The 12646-nt window shown below is 36.7% G+C and overlaps 2 non-coding genes across 2 annotated transcripts; both read right to left on the reverse strand.

The window, feature by feature from the left end:
* Positions 1 to 789: 789 nt before the first annotated feature.
* On the reverse strand, positions 790 to 896 carry LOC112496358 (small nucleolar RNA R71). Its single transcript, XR_003062893.2, has one exon. It is a non-coding gene; the product is annotated as a small nucleolar RNA R71 (small nucleolar RNA).
* An 11340-nt stretch (positions 897 to 12236) lies between these two features.
* Positions 12237 to 12343, reverse strand: LOC112496486 (small nucleolar RNA R71). Its single transcript, XR_003063047.1, has one exon. It is a non-coding gene; the product is annotated as a small nucleolar RNA R71 (small nucleolar RNA).
* Between the last annotated feature and the right edge of the window lie 303 nt (positions 12344 to 12646).

Raw genomic sequence — 12646 nt, forward strand, 5'->3', positions numbered from 1 at the left:
TTTGTTACTTGTTGTGTATACTTGCACATTGGCATTGGTAGTAATTGCTTATTAAAAATAACCAACAAGTTTTTGGCGCCGTTGCCGGGGATTGATTGTTTATTTTTGAAGTGTGAAGTAAATCTTGATAGCGCCAAATTTGATTTGATTTATTCTATTTATTGCCAGATCGGTACATGCATGCGCAAAGACAGATCTGTGATATTTCAATTCGATCCTGAGATTGAAAGGACTGTCAGAAGATTGCGAAGGGAACAAAGGAATTCAAAAACTACTTCAAGCATGAATAGTTTGGAGGATGCGGGAAATTTGAATCCTCACGGGCCCTTACATCCAGTCAACATTCAAGAAGAGCAAAATGAACATGCTAACGGGAGACAGCCAGGCAATAACAATATTATTTACATGGCTAATGACAGATACAGAGATATAAGAGATTATGCTGTGTTAACTCCTCAAGTTGTACACCCTGACATCATCAGACCTGAAGTAGAAGCTGCAAATTTTGAGTTAAAGCCAGTGATGTTTCAAATGTTGTAAACAGTTGGTCAATTCAATGGATTGCCAAATGAAGATCCTCATCTTCATATTAAATTGTTCTTGGAAGTAAGTGGTGTTTTCAAGATTGCTAGAGCAACACAAGATGCCTTGAGGCTAAGGCTCTTTCCTTATTCCTTAAGAGATCGAGCAAGAGCATGGTTAAATTCGTTACCATCTGATTCCATCACTATATGGAATGAATTAGCTGATAAATTCCTAATGAAATATTTCCCACCGACAAAAAATGCAAAGTTGCGGAATGAGATTACTTCCTTCCATCAACTTGAAGATGAGAGTTTGTACGAGGCTTGGGAAAGATTCAAAGAATTGCTCAGAAGGTGTCCTCATCATGGTATTCCTTGCTGCATTCAATTGGAAACTTTTTACAAAGGGTTGAATCTGAGTACAAGGTTAATGGTGGATGCTTCAGCAAATAGAGCCCTGTTATCCAAATCTTACATTGAAGCTTATGAAATTCTGGAGAGAATTCCCAATAATAATTATCAGTGGCCTTCAGCCAGGCAACCAGCAGCAAGAGGATCAGCAGGGGTACATAACATAGATGCAATTGCAGCCTTTTCAGCACAAGTAACCTCATTGTCTAACATGGTAAAAACTATGACATCTGCTCTAGCAACAGTAAAGCAAGTTACTGAACTTTCTTGTGTATACTGTGGTGAAGAACATAACTTTGATAATTGTCCTGGAAATCCAGCTTTAGTAGACTATGTGGGTAATTTCAATCGACAACCTCAGAACAACCCATATTCTAATACTTACAACCCTGGCTGGAAACAACACCCGAATTTCTCATAGAGTAGTCAGAATCGAAGTGCTCCAGCATTAAAAGGACAAAGTAGAAACACACAACCACCTGATTTTCATCAGCAAAGTCAAGGACAAAAGCATATCAGTCAGGATCTAATCATTTCACTAGAAGCACTGATTAAGGAGTACATTGCAAAGAATGAAGCAATTGTGCTGAGTCAAGCTGTATCCTTGAAAAACATAGAAAACCAAATGGGACAACTAGTCACAGCAATGAGCAGCAGAACTCAAGGAAGCCTACTTAGCAACACAGGAGATCCTAGAAGAGAGAGCAAAGAACAATGCAAGGTAATTAATTTGAGATATGGAAAGAATGTTGATACCCCAGTTGATGTGACAAAAATGAGATAAAATTCAATTCAGCACAAAAACCACCTCAAAATGGAAGCATGTTACAACAAGCCCTCCATCAAGACATTAATTACATGAGCCAAGCTACAACAACTGCAGTGGAAATTCAACCAGAGCATGCTGCAAAAGAAGTTGCAACACCAGTAACCACAACCTGTACCAAACCAAACAAACAAAGTTTGATATCTCCTGAAGCTACTCAGCAGTTTAGACATCCACCACCTTTCCCACAAAAGATCCAGAAGCAAAAACAAGACAAGCAGTTCAACAAATTCCTGGAAGTGCTGAAGCAATTACACATAAATATACTTTTTGTGAAAGTTTTGGAACAAATGCCAAATAATGTGAAATTTCTAAAAGATATATTGGCATGAAAAAGAAGGCTGGGAGAGTTTGAAACTGTTGCTTTAACACAAGAAAGTAGTCATATGCTCCAAAGTAAGATTCCTACAAAAGTGAAAGATCCAAGGAGTTTTACAATACCTTGCTCTATAGGAACTAGGTATGCTGGCAGAGCACTTTGCGACTTGGGAGCTAGTATTAATTTGATGCCATTATCTATATTTAAGCAGTTGGGAGTAGGGGAATGCAGACCAACAACAGTCACTCTGCAATTAGCTGACAGATCTCATGCATACCCTGAAGGAAAAATAGAGGATGTACTGGTGAAGGTTGAAAAATTCATCTTTCTAGTGGATTTCATTGTATTGGACTTTGAAACTGATAAAGAGGTACCCATTATACTTGGAAGACCTTTTCTAGCAACTGGAAAGACTCTGATAGATGTACAGAAAGGAGAGCTCACCATGAGAGTGAATGATCAGCAAGTTACATTTAATGTACTAGATGCTATAAGGAACCCTGATGAAGTAGAAGATTGCAATTTCCTAAGTGTAGTGGATTTTGTTGTAACAGACAGAATGGACAGATGCTGCAGTAATGCACTTGACAAAGTCACCACCTTTGAGGATGTAGAAGAGGAAGATATTGCAGCAATTCAGACAGATTGGATGGACAAACAATAATCTGATAGGCATAACAGGTTTATTAAAGACCTGAATCTTTCAGACAGGGAAGTAAAAACAACTTTACCATCTATTGAATCACCTCCTAGTCTTGAATTAAAACTGTTACTTTCACATTTGAAGTATGCTTATCTTGGTTAAAATAACACACTACCTGTAATCATTTCTTCTACTTTGGATGCAGGTCAAGAACAGAGTCTAATAGATTTGCTTGGAAAATACAGAAGATCAATTGGATGGACTATGGCAGATATAAAGGGGATAAGCCCATCAATATGCATGCATAAAATCTTGTTAGAAGATTGCGCCAGCAATTCGGTGGAGCATTAGAGAAGGTTGAACCCTATTATGAAAGTAGTGGTGAAGAAGGAAATCATCAAATGGTTGGATGCTGGAATCATATACCCAATATCAGACAGTTCATGGGCGAAGCTTAGTTCAATGTGTTCCAAAGAAAGGAGGGATAACAATAATAGCTAATGAGAAGAATGAACTTATTCCTACAAGGACAGTGACTGGATGGAGAGTATGTATGGATTACAGGAAGCTCAACAAAGCCAAAAGGAAAGACCATTTGCCACTTCCATTCATAGATCAGATGCTGGACAGACTTGCTGGAAAACAATACTATTGTTTCTTAGATGGGTATTCAGGCTACAACCAGATTGCTATAGTTCCAGAAGATCAAGAGAAGACTACATTTACTTGTCCTTATGGAACATTTGCCTTCAGAAGAATGCCCTTTGGGTTATGCAATGCTCTAACAACCTTTCAGAGATGCATGATATTTATATTTTCTGATATGGTAGAGCATACTTTAGAAGTTTTCATAGATGACTTCTTAGTTTTTGGAGAAACATATAATGATTGTTTACACAATTTGGAAGAAGTTCTTAAAAGATGTCAGATGATCAACTTAGTACTCAATTGGGAAAAGTGCCATTTCATGGTGCAAAAAGGAATAGTGTTGGGACACAAGGCATCTAATAATGGCATTGAAGTAGACAAAGCCAAGATAGAGGAAATCGATAAACTGCCACCTCCAACTTCAGTAAAGGGTATTAGGAGTTTTTTGGGTCATGCTGGATTCTATAGAAAATTCATTAAGGATTTTTCCAAAGTAGCTAAACTACTATGCTCATTGTTGGAATATGACAAACCTTTTCACTTTGAAAAAGATTGCCTTCAAGCATTTAGAGCATTAAAGAAAGCTCTGATCACTGCTCCAGCAGTTATATCCTTAGATTGGACTCTACCATTTGAATTGATGTGTGATGCTAGTGATCATTCTGTGGGAACAGTACTAGGGCAAAAAAAGGATCAGGTTTTTCATTCTATATACTATACAAGCAAATGTTCAGTTAAGATAGAGCAGTAAAAGGGCATGTCTTAGCGGATATTATTAAAGTATTACTTGATCTTAAGTTGAGCTTCCTGGATTAGGTTATCTTGAATCCTGTAAGGGCAATACTTGAAATAAGATTTGTGACACACTAGACATAGGTGTTCACCTTGTAGGGTGCAGAGACTAAAAGTCATAATGCTATACCATAAGTATATCAGCAACTGGTCATTATTAATAGATTTAAGGGTATGAGACTTCCAATATGCGATAGCTGAGGATGCAGATTTATTCTGCCCAGTGCTGCAGCATTTGCTATAATAACTGATGCTAACTTGACAAACAAAAGTTATCCCATAAGGAGAGTTTGATCATTCAACTACTATGATCTCAATTAAATCTTAGACACATTTAATCTAGTTTATTTCATTATAGTATTATTTTATTTAATTCTTTCACAATCCTTAATTACGTTAGAAACCACTTTACAATTGTTTGTTTCGGTCCTAATTTGATTTGCACTATTGTAATTGCTTTAACATTTTGAGTAACATTAATCCCTGTGGAGAGGATCTTGAATACTCATCACTTTATTACTTGTTGTGTATACTTGTACATTGGCATTGGTAGTAATTGCTTATTAAAAATAACCAACAGGGCTCCTCAAGAATAAAACTGTGCCGGCCTTGGTAAGGCCTAAAGCGGACAATATCTTACCAGGTCTGGGTTGGGTCATAACATTATGGTATCAGAGCGGCTCTGCGTGTCCTCTTAAGCGATGTTGGGGCAAACTTCAGCGAGGACGCTAAGTCCCTAAGGGGAGGTGTATGTAACAACTTAGGTGAATCCTACTTTGACAAAGCACGGGAGAGATGCTGGGTTTATAAGGGGTGATCCACACCTTAACTAGCAAGACGTGTTTTGGGGTTTATGGGCTCCCGACGAACAAAACCATGCGGAAAAAATCTTGTCAGGTCTGTGTTAGGTAACACTCTAGGCAAATCCCACATCAGCAAAGGACGGGAGAGATGCTGGGTTTATAAGAAGTGATCTACACTTTAATTTGCAAGACGCGTTTTGGGGTATATGATCCATACCGTTCTGATACCATAATGTCATGACCCAACCCAGACCTGACAAGATATTGTCCGTTTTAGGCCTTAACAAGGCCCACACGAGTTTGTTTCTAAGGCGCCCATACACCCCAAAATGCGTTTTGCCAATTAAGGTGTGGATCACCCCTTATAAACCCAGCATATCTTCCGTGCTTTGCCAATGTAGGATTTGCTTAGGGTGTTACATACACCCCTTAAGGGACTCATCGTTCTCATTGAGATTTTCCCCACCATTGCCCAAGAGGACACGCGGAGCCGCTATGATACCATAATGTCATGACCCAATCTAGACCTGGAAAGATATTGTCCACTTTGGGCCTTAACAAGGCCTATACGGTTTTGTTCATGGGGAGCCCATATACCCCAAAACGTGTCTTGCCAATTAAGGTGTGGATCAGCTCTTATAAACCCAGCATCTCTCCCGTGCTTTACCGATGTGGGATTCGTCTAGGGTGTTGCAAGTACTCCGTCGAAGTTACTGCGGAAAAGACACAATGAGCATACTTGAAGCTTAAAGAACTTGATATTAAAACCATAAATCTTTTCTAACTACTTTTATCATAAGATACAAAAGCCATTTATAGCATTCATGATGATATTAGTGTACATATTATTTGATGGAGAAGTAGAACCACTAATGGTGCAAATCAGTCATTAAACAATGGGGACAGAAAGTGAGCTGATAAGTTAAACAAAAGGAAACAGATCTAAACCTATCGTTAATTCACTAGGGAAAGAACAATTAGTGAGCCCCACTTCAAATAAACTGTTTCTTCCAGCCAAAAGCACACACAGAAGAAAAATGGAGTAACAAGCTCAGTTAGAAAACCAAAGAATATTGACGTGATAAATAGTTTAAAGGGCAATAAAAACTGCCTGATGATCATCCTTAATGATCAATCAAGTAGATAAATTTTAAATGGCCAATCAATGATTTCTCTGAGTTTGATTAGTTAGGAAGAAATAAGTTTAAATTCGATGCTAGAATTCAAGAAAAGAGAAATATTGAACAAATTCAGAACACAAGAGAGGAAGAAAAGACAGGAAAGAGAAGCAATATGTTCTGTGCTAATCATATGAATGACGCAAGCTATAGTCTTGCTACCATTGCAATATTCTTTAGGTGAGTTATCAGAAAATCTTGAAAAATTAAAGCTGTTAGACAATTCCCAACATATTAACAAATACTAGTGAGAATCTAATGTTGTGTCTGTGGTTAGCTTTGCTAAGAATATGTTTACTCAAGAATATCTCAAATTAGAAACTAAGAAACACTCAATTACCCAATCAAAGTCAAATTTCACAACTGACATGTAAATTATCATTTTGTCTCTCAAATTCATTAGACATTTCCCTGACGTTTCAAAAAAAATTGTCACAAAGCTACACTATAGAAAAACTTGCATATTAACAATTAAACTAATAAAGTTTATTGTATATAGAGAAACTAGGGTGGACAACAAAAAAATTATCCATATTAAATTTGTAACTTACAAAAGCATCTGAGCTGGTAGCATAAAGACACTAAATGTTGGCACCGAACCTTGAAAATTTGAAAGGCACTCATGACTTTTGCTTTGAAAATGGCTAGCATGAATGGTAGGGTAAAACTATAAATAGACGAGCAATTGTTCATTGAAATCATCCCAAAATTGAGAGAAACAATTCAAGTGAAGAATTATTGAGAGATTAAGCAATTGAAGAGTGTGTGTATTTGAGAGGATTTTCCTTTTAGTGTGTGAAAGTATTGGTTGTATTTGCATTTTGGGAAGCAAGGTTTCTTCACTCAAGTATTGTACTCTAATAATTGTTAGTAATACAATTATTTTATCTTACTCTCGTGGACGTAGGTAAAATTGCCGAACCACATAAAATTCTATCCTTCATTTTTTTGTAATTATTTGGTGAGCTTGATTCCACATTCTGTGCACAAGTGTTATCAGAGTTGATGGTTTGTACCTGGAGTATACAACATTATTCACGTATATGGTACTATTCATGTATATGGTACTATTCACAAATATGGTGGAGCTAGCCGTTTAGATTTGAGAGGATCAATATTTTATGTAGTGGTCTGGATTTGTGCATGTATAGAAAAGTTTTGTCATAAAGGCGATAAGTGCCTAAAGAGACTGGGTTTTAAGTGGGGCTGGTGTGACCTCTCCAGTATTTCTTGGGAACTTTCTTGGTGCATTTTTCATACATACTAATCTCTTAAGTGTGAATAGTTTATTGAGAAAACGATATAAGGTGAAACTTTCAGGAGTGGGGAGAGATCTACCCATACTATTCTAGCAGATACTTCAAGTGGGATACGAGACTTGTCACATCGCTTTTCGGCACCTATTATAGGAGGCTAGAAGATCGATGTTGAAAAGTTTGATGGCAAAATCAATTTCGGCATTTGGAGGTGCAAAGTTATGAATGCTCTTATTCAAATCGATCTTGATGTTGTTTTGAAAAGTAAAAGATACTTGTATGACGAAGAAACTTGGGATCGTATGAACGAGAAAGCCTGTGGTCAGATCAGATCTTGCTTGACCAAGGAGGTGAAATATTTGGTGAAAGATGAAGAGTGCACAATGACTTTGTGGCGTACATTGAAGGAGAAGTACCGGCTGAAAAGTCTTAAAAATCGCCTTCAAGCAATGAGATAAGTATATAGCTTTCAAATGAAGTCCAGGGTGTTAATGCATGATCATGTCTCAAGATTTAAAATGTTACTTGTTAATTTGAAGAATCTCGATGAAGATATTAAGGATAAAGTCAAGGTTATGATTCTACTGCACTCACTTCTAGAAGAATATAGTCATTTTGCGACTACTTTATTATATGAGAAAAGCGTAATCATCTTTGAGGATGTCTACATTGCATTGACCAATTTAGAAATTCAGAATAATGATAAACATTTCGAAAGAGTACCGTCTGAAGAAGAGTATGGTGGAAAAAATTCTCAGTCCAAATCAAGAAGTAGAAATATAGCTCGAGATGAGTGTGCCTTTTGTTCTGAAAGAGGCCATTGGAAGAAAGATTATTCGAAGGCTCAGAAGAAATATGGGAGGAAACTAGTAGCAGCGAATATGGCACATAAAGATGAAGACTCTGACTATTCACTAAGTATTACGCCCTCAGCTTACGTGGCTAATTTGAGCGAGTGAATACTTGATACCAGAGTAACCTATCATTTATGTCCCATAAAGGAATGATTTATAGATTTTCATGATCTAGAATCCAATACAGTTATGATGGGAAATGATCAACCTAGTCGTACAATGGGGATAATAATAATTCGACTCAAATTGTTCGTCGGAATGGTTAGAGAATTGAAAGAAGTTAGAAATGTTCCAACTTTGAAGAAAAATCTAATTTCTATTGGTGGCTTCGAGGCTAAAGGCTATAAGGTTACCATTGAAGATGACACAATTAAGTTTACATATGGGACTATGGTGATTCTACAGGGGTTGGGCGTCACAATTTGTACTATTTGAAAGGAGGTACAATTGATAAAGCTAATGTTTCTGAGGCGCACAATGACACCACTAAGCTATGGCATGTACGATTAAGTCATGTTGGAGAAAAGTCTATACAAACTCTGATGAAGCATGGACTTTTGAAAGGTACCAACACTTGTAAACTAAAATTCTGTGATCATTGTGTTGTTGGCAAGAAAACAAGGGTCAAGTTTGGCACGACAAATCATGATACTCGTGAGATCCTTAAATATATTCACAACAATGTATGGGGACTAACCAAGACTGCATCAGTTGATGGAAGCCATTATTTTGTTTCATTTATTAATGATTTCTCTAGACATGTTTGGATGTACACTATGCGAGTAAAGGATGAGATTATAGAGATTTTCGTGAAATGGAAGAAACTGATGGAGACTCAAACTAGCAGAAAGATCAAAGTATTGCGTTCTGATCATAGGGATGAATATACGTCTAATCCATTCTTGCAAGTATGCCAGAGTGAGGGTATAAAAAGACATTTCACAGTGAGACATCCTTCGCAATAGAATAGTATGGCTGAGCATATGAATCGTACTTTATTGGAGAAAGTATGGTGTATTTTATTTAATGCTAGTTTAGATAAAAAGTTTTGGGCTAAGGTTGTGAGCTACGCAAGTCACTGAATAAGCTGGTTGCCTTCTACTGCAATTGGAGGTAAAACTCCTATGGAAATGTGGTTTGGAAAACATACACAATAGTATGACTCCATTCGTGTGTTTAGGTGTCCAGTTTATTATCATGTAAAGAATGATAAGTTTAACCCTCGTGCAAGAAAAGCTATCTTTGTGGGGTTTAAATGTAGAGTTAAAGGCTACAAGTTGTGGGATCTTAAAGATAAAAAGTTTTTGTATAGTAGAGATGTCACTTTTAATGAAGCCTTTATGTTAAAGGCTTCAAGATCTCAGTAGGTAGAGACCAAGACCAATGAGACATTGTAGTAGGTGGAGTTTGATGCAACTCCATACGTACCAGTTAGTTTTACATCAGGGACGATTTCAACTTTAGAGGAGACCTCACGAAATGAAGAAGAAGAAGTTTCTGTTGATGTCCCATAAGAAGAAGAAACAACTAAAAATTTAGAAGTTGAAAATGATACTATAGCAACAAGGAGACCGAAAAGAGAGATAAAGAAACCCGGATGGCTTACTGAAGACATGGTGGTAGCCTATGCCCAGTTATTGATGACGACGACCTAACACTTTCAGTGAAGTTATATGTTGTAGTAAATGTGGTTAGTGGAAGTTAGCCATGGAAGAATAAATGAAGTCTCTTCATCAAAATCAGACTTGCGAACTTGTGAAGTTGCTTAAGGAAAAAAGGGTTATTGGCAATAAATAGGTCTACACCAAAAAGTGAGGTTCTCTAAATCAAACAACTCTTCGATACGAGACAAGGTTCGTAGCAAAAGGTTTTGCTCAAAGGAAGGTATTGGTTATAATGAAGTGTTCTCTCTAGTTATAAAGTATTAATTCTATTCGTATCCTACTTGCCTTGGTAGCTGAATATGAGTTAGAGTTGGCTCAATTGGATATTAAGACGGTGTAGCATTCTTGCATGGAGATTTGGAGGAGGAAATCTATATGGCTCAACCTTATGGTTTCAAAGTTGCTGGAAAGGAGAATCATGTATACAGATTGATTAAAACTTTATATGAATTGAAACAATCACTAAGACAGTAGTACAAAAGATTTGATCAATTCATACAAGGGTAGAAATTCACTAGAAGTGAACACGATCACTGTGTTTACTTTAGAAAACTATAACATGGAGTTTTCATCTATTTGTTATTCTATGTCGACGATATGCTTGTAGCTTTGAAAAATAGAGGTGAGATTGAAAGATTAAATAAGCAGGTGGCTTCTAAGTTCGAGAATGCACAAAGAATACTTGGGATGGAAATTCGTAGAGACAAAAAAAAATAATAGTGTATGGTTGACTCAAAAGTTCTTTAAAAAAGTGCTAGAAAGGTTTGGGATGCATGACAATATCAAACTAGTTTCTACTCCTCTAGCTCCTCATTTCAAATTAAGCTCTTCTTCATGTCCTACATCTCAAGAAGAGTGTGATTACATGGCTCGTGTTCCATATACTAGTGATGTAGTTAGTCTTATATATGTTATGGTGTGTGATAACTCTATGAAATGAGAGTTATCATGACAGTTTTAGACTTAAATCAATACTACTTAGAGAGTAAATTATGTATTTCTATTGCATTTTCGTTACATTTTGCATAAATAATCATTTTAGTCAATCTTAATAAGTTTTGCTTGATTTAAAGTAATTTGTGCTCAAATTGTGTGCATAATTATAGGTTTCCAGAAGCTTATAATTCATGGAAGGAATGCTATGCAATAGGCTTGCAAAAATAAGAAAAGAACATGGCTACAAAAGAGTTGAAACAAATCTGGAACAGTGCAGTTGCTGTAACTATTGCTGTAGCAACCATTACTATTGCTGTAGCAATCCTGGAACAACGACAAAGAAAATTCTTTGCGGATATTATTAGAGTATTACTTGTTCTTAAATCGAGTTTCCTGAATTAGGTTAACTTAAATCCCATAAGGGCGATACTTGAAATTAAGATTTGTGATATCTTAGACATAGATGTTCACCTTGTAAGGGAAAGAGATTAAAGATCATAAAGTCATACCTTAAATTTATGAGCAACTGGTCATTGTTAGTAGATTTAAAGGTATGAGATTTCCAACATGCGATAGCTGCGGATGCAGATTTATTCTGCCCAGTGCCGCAGCACTTATTATAACAACTGGTGCTAATTCGGTAATCCACAGTCACCCTATTAGGAGAGTTTGATCATTCAGCTACTATTTTCTCAATTGAATCTTAGACACAATTAACTTAGTTTATTTCGTACAAGTATTAGTTTATTTCTATCTCTCATAATTATTGGTTACGGAAGAATAATTTGACAAGTGTTTGTTTCGATCTTTAGTTGATTTGCACTATTGTGATTGCTTTAGCATTTTGAGTAACATCAATTCCTTTGGAGACGATCTTGAATTCTCATTACTTTATTACTTGTTGTGTATACTTGCACATTGGTATTGATAATAATTGATTATATAAATCAATCAACAAGTTTTTGGCGCCGTTGCCGGGGAACAACAACATTATTCACATTGCGAATGATAGAGATATAGCCATTCGAGACTATGCAGTGTTGACTCCTCAAGCCATACATCCAGGAATAGTTAGACCCGACGTTCAAGCTGACAATTTCGAACTCAAACCTATGATGTTTCAGATGCTTCAAACAGTGGGACAATTTAATGGACTGCCATCAGAAGATCCTCATCTACATCTTAAGCTATTTTTGGAAGTGAGTAATGCTTTCAAGATTGTTGGAGCATCGCAGGAAGCATTGAGACTCAGACTTTTCCCGTTTTCTTTGAAAGATCAAGCAAGAGCATGGTTGAATTCTCTACCACCAGATTCCAACACTACATGGAATGATTTGGCTGACAAATTTTTGATGAAATACTTCTCGCCAACCAAGAATGCAAAATTGAGGAACGAGATCACATCTTTCCATCAACTTGAAGATGAGAGCTTGTGTGACGCATGGGAGAGTTTTAAGGAGTTACTAAAAAAATGTCCTCATCATGGTATTCCTTGCTGCATACAGTTGGAAACTTTCTATGATGGTCTCACCCAAGCACTAGATTGATAGTGGACGCTTCAGCAAATGAGGCCTTATTATCTAAGTCTTACAATGAGGCTTATGAAATTTTGGAGAGGATAGCCAACAATAACTATCAGTGGCCATCAACTAGACAAGCTGCAACAAGAGAAACAACAGGAGTCCATAACGTAGATGCCTTGACAGCATTATCAGCCCAAGTAGCTTCATTAACAAAGATGGTAAAGGCTATGACTACTGCTCTAGCAACTATTAACTAAATTTCTGATGTG

Source organism: Citrus sinensis, chromosome 1 (assembly GCF_022201045.2).
Source record: "Citrus sinensis cultivar Valencia sweet orange chromosome 1, DVS_A1.0, whole genome shotgun sequence".
Classification (NCBI taxonomy): Eukaryota; Viridiplantae; Streptophyta; class Magnoliopsida; order Sapindales; family Rutaceae; genus Citrus; species Citrus sinensis.